This window comes from Osmerus mordax, chromosome 12, assembly GCF_038355195.1.
Source record: "Osmerus mordax isolate fOsmMor3 chromosome 12, fOsmMor3.pri, whole genome shotgun sequence".
Taxonomy (NCBI): Eukaryota; Metazoa; Chordata; class Actinopteri; order Osmeriformes; family Osmeridae; genus Osmerus; species Osmerus mordax.
In genome coordinates, this window is record NC_090061.1 from 3,891,763 (window position 1) to 3,900,185 (window position 8,423).

Sequence of the window (8,423 nt, forward strand, 5' to 3'; positions counted from 1 at the left end):
ATGTTTTTATTGTTATATTTTTTTGTAATATTTCACAGCTTAGAAAATGTTTATGGAAACGACCGTATATCTTCGGACAACATCACACGTATTTTGGACCGTCTGTTGGACGGTTATGACAACCGACTGCGGCCTGGGTCTGGAGGTGACGTTTACAAATTACAACGTTATGTGTACATTGTTGCAGGAATGTTTAAATCGCCTAGATAATTATCCTACATATGAACTAATTTCATTTTATTTTGCGTAGTGATTGTCTACTTAGGCCTGTAATGTAGTAGAACTACAGGAAATAACTGGATTTAAACTACTTGTAAACTGGACATTTTGATCAGTTCGGTAGAAAGCGTTGAATGTCATATACCTAGCAGTGCCACAAGAGGGTATCATAAATTCCATATATTTTCTGGACATTATGTTCAGGTGCGGTCACTGAGGTGAAAACAGACTTCTTTGTGACCAGTTTTGGACCAGTATCAGATGTTGAAATGGTAAATATTGAAACACATATCCGCCTCCTATCACAGAGTTGTTGCATGTGGAGTATCATTCTGTGAAAAATGTGCAGTAGGTTGATGTCACCTCCACACATCTTCTCATGGACAGTGGCAAACTGTCCTTCAGTACCTCTTGGGCTCTAGAACTTTCACCAATTCTATCTCAAAGCTCTATTGATATTAACAGCAAGTTTGGCATCTCTAGGAGTTTACAATGGACATGTTCTTCCGCCAAATGTGGGTGGATGAGCGACTGCAGTTCGAGGGCCCCATTGAGATCCTGAAGCTCAACAACAAAATGGTGGACAAGATCTGGACCCCAGACACCTTCTTCAGGAACTCTAAAAGGTCCCTGGCCCACAACATGACCACACCCAACAAGCTTTTCCGCATCATGAAGAACGGGACAGTTCTCTACACCATGAGGTACAGTACTACATTACCCGGCATCCCTCAATATGGACTACGAGGTTAAGGGTACAGATGTTGTCTTCAAACCTGAGTGAGGTAAATGTATTGTAATTCCAGTATGGGCTGCCTCGGTTCAGAAAAGGAGAATGGGATCCTATAGTAGCACTGCTAGATGTCACAGTCCAATAGGATCTGCACTGTGTTTACAACAGGTGTGTGTGTGTCGAGGGGAGTCAGATGGTTGAGCGGTTAGGGAATCGGGCTACTAATCAGAAGGTTGCCGGTTCTATTCCTGGCTGTGCAAATCACGTTGTGTCCTTGGGCAAGGCACTTCACCCTACTTGCCTCGGGGGGAATGTCCCTGTACTTACTGTAAGTCGCTCTGGATAAGAGAGTCTGCTAAATGACTAAATGTAAAATGTAAATGTCTCTCTTAGACTCACCGTCAGTGCAGACTGCCCCATGAAACTTATGGACTTCCCCATGGACGGCCATGCCTGTCCTCTCCGCTTCGGCAGCTGTGAGTGTGCCTCTTCTGTCTCTGATCTGCGGTACCTGCTTTCCCTTAGGTCCTCTCCCCTGAAGTTAATGAAGTAGATTTACTCATTACTAATTCACTACGATCCTCCCGGTAAATATTCTGCCAGTGAGCCACTGTGTCAGTGAGCCAGTCAGCCAGTGAGCCAGTCAGTCAGCCAGTCAAACAGTCAGTCAGTCAGCCTGTCAGCCAGTCAGCCTGTCAGCCAGTCAGCCTGTCAGCCAGTGAGCCAGTCAGTCAGTCAGTCAGCCAGCCAGTGAGCCAGTCAGTCAGTCAGCCAGTCAGTCAGCCTGTCAGCCAGTCAGCCAGTCAGCCTGTCAGCCAGTGAGCCAGTCAGTCAGCCAGCCAGTGAGCCAGTCAGTCAGCCTGTCAGCCAGTCAGCCAGTCAGCCTGTCAGCCAGTCAGCCAGTCAGCCTGTCAGCCAGTGAGCCAGTCAGTCAGCCAGCCAGTGAGCCAGTCAGCCAGTCAGTCAGTCAGACAGTCAGTCAGCCAGCCAGTCAGCCAGTCAGCCAGTCAGCCTGTGAGTCAGCCAGTGAGCCAGTCAGTCAGCCAGTCAGCCAGTCAGTCAGTCAGTCAGCCAGTCAGCCAGTCAGCCAGTGAGCCAGTCAGTCAGTCAGCCTGTCAGCCAGTGAGACAGTCAGCCTGTCAGCCAGTCAGCCTGTCAGCCAGTGAGCCAGTGAGCCAGTCAGCCAGTCAGCCAGTCAGCCAGTGAGCCAATGTGTCAGGTCTCCTACTGCTTCACGTGTGTCCAGTCTGACCGTTCGTCTCCATTGTCACAGACGCGTACACCAACAGTGAGATCGTGTTCACGTGGAGGAAGGGCCTCATAGCGTCTGTGGACTGTCCTCAGGAGTCCATGAGCCTGCTGCAGTACGATCTGGTGGGACAGACCCTGTCCAGTGAGACCTTCAAGTCCAACACAGGTAGCCATACGTTTGTTTTCTAATGAACGTCTTGTTATAGTGTACTGCGTTGAACATGATCCACAACGAGATATTGAAACTTTTATCTCACTGTTTTTTTTCTTCCTAGATGGTTCGTACATTGAGCGGCTTAGAAAATGCACACATAGCGGCAAATGACTCAGTCTAGACAGCCTTTTGATTGTACGCTTATTTGAATGAAAGATTGTGGTCTGAACTTACAGTTTGAATCTAAGAGTTGAAGAGGGGGCAGACTAAAACAGAAGCATCCCCCAGGTCTGTAAAGGAACACAGTCCATTACCTCCCCACAGTGACCACAGAGCTGCAGCCAGGCTAGCTAAGAGCACAGATTTCCTTGAGCTTAAGTGGTCAAGCCTAATTCGCGTGGTCCGCCTTAAAAAAAGAACTGAAGGGCTTAGAGCCTACTGAGCGCACGGATGAAAGGAGGGAGGTAGTAGGGCAGGAGGAGGAGGGAGGTTGTAGGGCAGGAGGAGGAGGGAGGTTGTAGGGCAGGAGGAGGAGGGAGGTTGTAGGGCAGGAGGAGGAGGGAGGTTGTAGGGCAGGAGGAGGAGGGAGTGAGGGGGGGAGGGTGTGATGGGGTGGAGGTTGTAGGACAGGTGTAAGGGGGGAGGGAGGAGCAGTCGTTAGTGGAGAAGAGGGAGTCGGTAAGGGAGGGAAGAGTGGGGAGGGAGGGGGAGGGGAAGGACAGGAGGAGGAACACTGGATAGGGGGAGGGAGGGATGGAGGGGGGAGGCAGCCACGGTGTTCCCCTGGTGAGAACCCACCAAGAAGAGAGAGGGGATGAGGCACTCCCTGCGATGTGGCCCAGTTAGCATACCAGAGAGACACATGTACGCACGCACAGACACACACAGGCACACACACACACTGTAGCAGTGTGCCTGCTTACGCTCTCTCCCTCTCTCTCCTCCACTATATCCCTCTTGTTCTGTCCTTTCATCTTCCCCTTTCCACTCTATCCTCTTTTCCCTATCTCTGCACCCCCCCATAGCTATCCCCTTCTCTCTCTCTCTCTCTCTCTCTCTCTCTCTCTCTCTTCTCTCTCTCTCTCTCTCTCTCTCTCTCTCTCTCTCCCACTCCCTCCCTCCCTCCCTCCCTTTCTTTATCTCTCTCTCTCTCTCTCTCTCTCTCTCTCTCTCTCTCTCTCCCACTCCCTCTCTCTCTCTCTCTCTCTCTCTCTCTCTCTCTCTCTCCCACTCCTCTCTCTCGCTATCGCTCTCTCCTCCCACTCCCTCTCTCTCTCTCTCTCTCTCTCTCTCTCTCTCTCTCTCTCTCTCTCTGTCTCTCTCTCTCCCACTCCCCCTCTCTCTCCTTCTCTCTCTGATCTGCTGTCTCATGCGAAGAGATACATCTATAGTGCTCTAAGTCAAGGACGAGCAAGGGCGAACCTTCTGTCTCTACGTCACCCTGCCTTTAATCATGCTCTTTTTTCTTTCATCCGCTCTCCTCTCTTTCCTTCTCTGCTGTTCTCCTCTCTGCTCTTCTCCTCTCTGCTCTTCTCCTCTCTGCTCTTCTCCTCTCTTGTCTCATTCCATCCTGTCTCTGACCCAGGCCACTACTCTGTCCAGGTTGTTCACTTCCTGTTGCAGAGGAAGTTGGGATACTACCTCATCCAGACGTTACTGCCGTTGATCATGGTGTGGTGTTGTCGCAAGTTTCCTTCTGGATCAACAAGGAGTCTGTCCCAGCACGCAACTGTGGCTGGTACAATATATGATATATATATTTATTAATGGCTGTATACATATGGGATACACAGTCACTGTACTGTGAAGAGCCTTTTTTCTGTTTCCCTCTCTCTCTCTCTCTCTCTCTCTCTCTCTCTCTCTCTCTCTCTCTCTCTCTCTCTCTCTCTCTCTCTCTCTCTCTCTCTCTCTCTCTCCCAGGCATCACCACGGTGCTCACCATGACGACCCTGAGTATCAGCGCCCGCCAGTCCCTCCCAAAGTGGCCTACGCCACGGCCATGGACTGGTTCATCGCCGTGTGTTTCGCCTTTGTGGCGTCGGCGCTCATCGAGTTTGCGGCGGTCAACTATCAGGCGACGCTGCAGACCATCAAGCTGAAGAAGCAGGCCCGCCTGGAGCAGCTGGAGATGCTGGCGGCCGGCGGGGAGCGACGACGAGGAGGATGAGGATGATGTGGTACGGAGCAGGGAGTGGGAGGAGGTACAGAGGGAGGGAGTGGGAGTGGGAGGGAGGACTGAGGGAGTGGGAGGAGGGAGGGAGTGGGAGGAGGGAGGGAGTGGGAGGAGGGAGGGAGGAGGGAGGGAGGGAGTGGGAGGAGGGAGGGAGGGAGTGGGAGGAGGGAGGAGGGGAGGAGGGAGGGGAGGGAGGGAGGGAGGGAGTGGGAGAAGGGAGGGAGGGAGGGAGGGAGGGAGGAGGGAGGGAGGGAGGGAGGGAGGGAGGGAGGGAGGGAGGGAGGGAGGGAGGGAGGGAGGGAGGGAGGAGAGAGGGAGTGGGAGGAGGGAGGAGGGAGGGAGGGAGTGGGAGGAGGGAGGGAGGAGGGAGGGAGGGAGTGGGAGGAGGGAGGAGGGAGGAGGGAGGGAGGGAGGGAGGAGGGGAGGAGAGAGGAGGGAGTGGGAGGAGGGAGGAGGGAGGGAGGGAGTGGGAGGAGGGAGGGAGGGAGGAGAGAGGGAGTGGGAGGAGGGAGTGGGAGGAGGGAGGAGGGAGGGAGGAGGGAGGAGGGAGGAGGGAGGAGGGAGGAGGGAGTGGGAGGAGGGAGGAGGGAGGGAGGGAGTGGGAGGAGGGAGGGAGGAGGGAGGAGGGAGGAGGGAGGAGGGAGGAGGGAGTGGGAGAAGGGAGGGAGGGAGGAGAGAGGGAGTGGAGGAGGGAGGAGGGAGGGAGGAGGGAGGGAGGGAGTGGGAGGAGGGAGGGAGGCCGAGTGAGAGGGGTAGAGTATGGAGAATGGAGTATGGAGGGGCAATAGAGGTAGAGTGAGTGTGAGAAAGTAGGGAAAGGCTGTAGGGTATAAAGGGAGGTGTGGAGGGGTAAAACAACAGATTCGGTAACAATCTTACAGAAACAAACCAAAATAATCGAAGTGGCTCATGGAAACAGTTGAATTGAAGATGCGGGCGTGAATGGCGATTTAAATCCGACTGCCTTCCCTTTTGTCTCTGCTTCCACGCTAGCTTACCACACGTGAAACAGCGATGCCTACAGTTGTCATGTTCTTGTCTCTTTGTGCTGGGAGCTAGCTAGCTAGCTAGCTATTCGCTTTATGCTAATGCTGTAAGCCTGTGTGTGTGTGGGGCCTGGGGGACACGTCTCTCAGGCAGGGCTCATGGTTGGGCTGGTTATAAATAGCCTGAGAGTGAGAGCACAGCACCACTATAGCTAGGAGAGCAGAGCACAGTAATCTCCTACCATGTCCTATGGGCATTTGGACACACTACCTACCTGCTGTGGTGTATACAGGCCTGTGGGCGCAAGCAGACATATACACACTCTTTCGCACACAAGCCTGTGCGCACACACACACACACACACACACAGAGTGGTCCCCATGGGGCCAGAGGTGTCTGCCAGCAGCAAACACACAACCATGTATTTTTTTTTTTTTTTTACCTGACAGACATCCTCTATGTGCTCTCACAGTCCATCATGAACTAGTTCACAACCAGATATACATTACATAGTGTGCACAGCATCCATGTAATTTACGTTAAAAACTGGAAACCCACGTTTTCTCACCAGACTGTGTCCAACATTAACCCACTGTGACCAGCCGCACCCCCACCCCCCCATACATTCAATTATGTGCACAGCATCAGTATAATTTCCATTAGTCAAAACCTCTGGAAAACCAGGTCTTCTCACCAGATTGTCCAACCCTAACCCCCCCCCCCCCCCCCCCACCCCCGCCCAACAGACCTCGCCGGGGCTGCACCCCCCAAGGGAGGGTCTGAAGAAGAGGAACCACTCGTGTGTCGCAGTGAGATCAGCTACCGCTCCCCGGTGCCCATCTTTCTGCAGCAGGGCTCGGCCGTGCCCCCCATCCCCCAGCTGGCCGGGACCAGCCCCATAGACCACTACTCCCGTGTGCTCTTCCCCCTGGCCTTCGGCCTCTTCAACCTGGTCTACTGGATCATCTACCTGGGCAAGGACACCATGGAGAAGCCCAGGTATGTCACGTGTGTGTGGGAGGGGGTGGTGTGTGTGGGAGGAGGTGGGGTGTGTGTATTTGTGTGGGAGGGAGTGGGGTGGTGTGTGTGTGTGTTTGTGTGTGTGTGTGGGGGGGAGTTTAGGGGATTGTTTGGGTTACCCCATAGCTTTTATCACAATAAGCACACGATTTCTGTGTTCATTCGGATGCTAACAGGAAGCCTGTGATGTTCTATCAGTAGTGTTGGCGGGAAAAAACAACTAGTTGGTTTGAGATCTGTCCTTCTGTGTGAACGTTGACCGTTGTCATCCAGCGTACGGCTCCGTATCTCACAGGAAGCTGCCTTCCAGACCTGGCTGATTCCAGTGCTCTAATTACCATAGAAGCAGTGGAACAATAACTAGCCACAGATTTAGTCAAAGACTTTTATCTCGGCAGCAAAGACATGAATAATTTGTGATGCTGTAACAGCCCCAGGAGTTGTAGACAAGGGGAGAGAAGCATGTGATGTTGGTGGTGTTGTTGCTCGCTGTACTGACACCAAGCACAGGCCGGCTTCATCATCGCATTCAGAGGGAACCGTAACTGTAGGCTGTGCCGGGCGCTCCATTCATTTGGTGAAAAAGAGAGTTGCGTGCATCAAAGGAGCCAGCTCTTCCACAAGGTTTACCTGAGGCCTGCTGAGATGCCAGCAGTCTGCTACCCAGCCTGGTTCTCCACAGGGGACAGGGTTTCACTGCTGTCTCTCCAGAAGAGACTGTTCACTGTACATTTACATTTAGTCATTTTAGCAGACGCTCTTATCCAGAGCGACTTACAGTAAGTACAGGGACATTCCCCATGTACCCCTAGCATCACTGAGTTTCTTATAGATCACAGAGGGTTTGAGGAAATTTATAGGAAGAGAAGGAGAGTACGAAATACTGTAAAAGAGAGAGAGAGAGAGACAGAGTAAGAGAGAGAGAGACAGAGTAAGAGAGAGGGAGAAGAGAGAGAGAGACAGAGTAAGAGAGAGGGAGAAAAGAGAGAGAGAGACAGAGTAAGAGAGAGAGGGAGGGAGGGAGAAGAGAAGCTGTGTGTTACGTAACACAGTGAGAGGACAGTAGATCTTCTCCATGTCTCTCATGTTCCTGTCAGAGTGTTTCTCTGGCTGTTGCACTGTAATAACAGGAGGAACAGCAGGGGGGGTGTCGTGGAAGAGCATCAGCTCTCAGCGCTCTACATGTTCCTCTGTGTGTGTGTGTGTGTGTGTGTGTAAGCACTGGTCAGTAGTCATCTCCTGACTGTTTGTTTCTGTACTGACAGAGATGACTAAGCAGTATGAGACCGGATCAACAAGGCGAAGAGAAGAAAGGAAGGAAGGATGGATGGATTGAAGGATGGATGGAAGGGGGCCTCTTTGAAAACACCGTCAGCAACCTTCTGCCTTTCATCTGACAGAAGAAATGAATCAAAAACTCGTTTATTCTCCGCTTCCTACATCTGTCCATTTCACACTCGCCTGCTTGCTGCCCACCTGTGTTCAGATCAGACACGGGTGAGGTGGCTCTTACAGGCACAGCTTTAACCCTACTGGGTACCCCCCCCCCCCACACACACACACACACACACACACACATGCTCTCATAGACACACACACACACCTATATATATATACGCTCACACACAGACATACACACACTACTCTATTGGCCCTAAAGACAGACACACGCACACAAACACACCGACCCAAGAAACACATCTAAAAGAAGTGGATGATATAATCTGTGATGGCTGTAACTGGTGATGCAACAGGGAACCAATGCTTTCAGAAGCCTGCCCTCTACAGAAGCTCAGCACCCACTACAACAAGATCAAAGCCAATTTAGAGGAGCCTCTCTCTCTCTCTACCCCCCTCTTCCTCTCCCTCTCTCTCTTTTTCTCCCT

The 8,423-nt window shown here is 52.2% G+C and overlaps 1 pseudogene; it reads left to right on the forward strand.

Annotated features, from left to right (window-relative positions):
• LOC136954456 (gamma-aminobutyric acid receptor subunit alpha-6-like) lies at nt 1-8,012 on the forward strand (annotated as a pseudogene).
• Nucleotides 8,013-8,423: the final 411 nt, after the last annotated feature.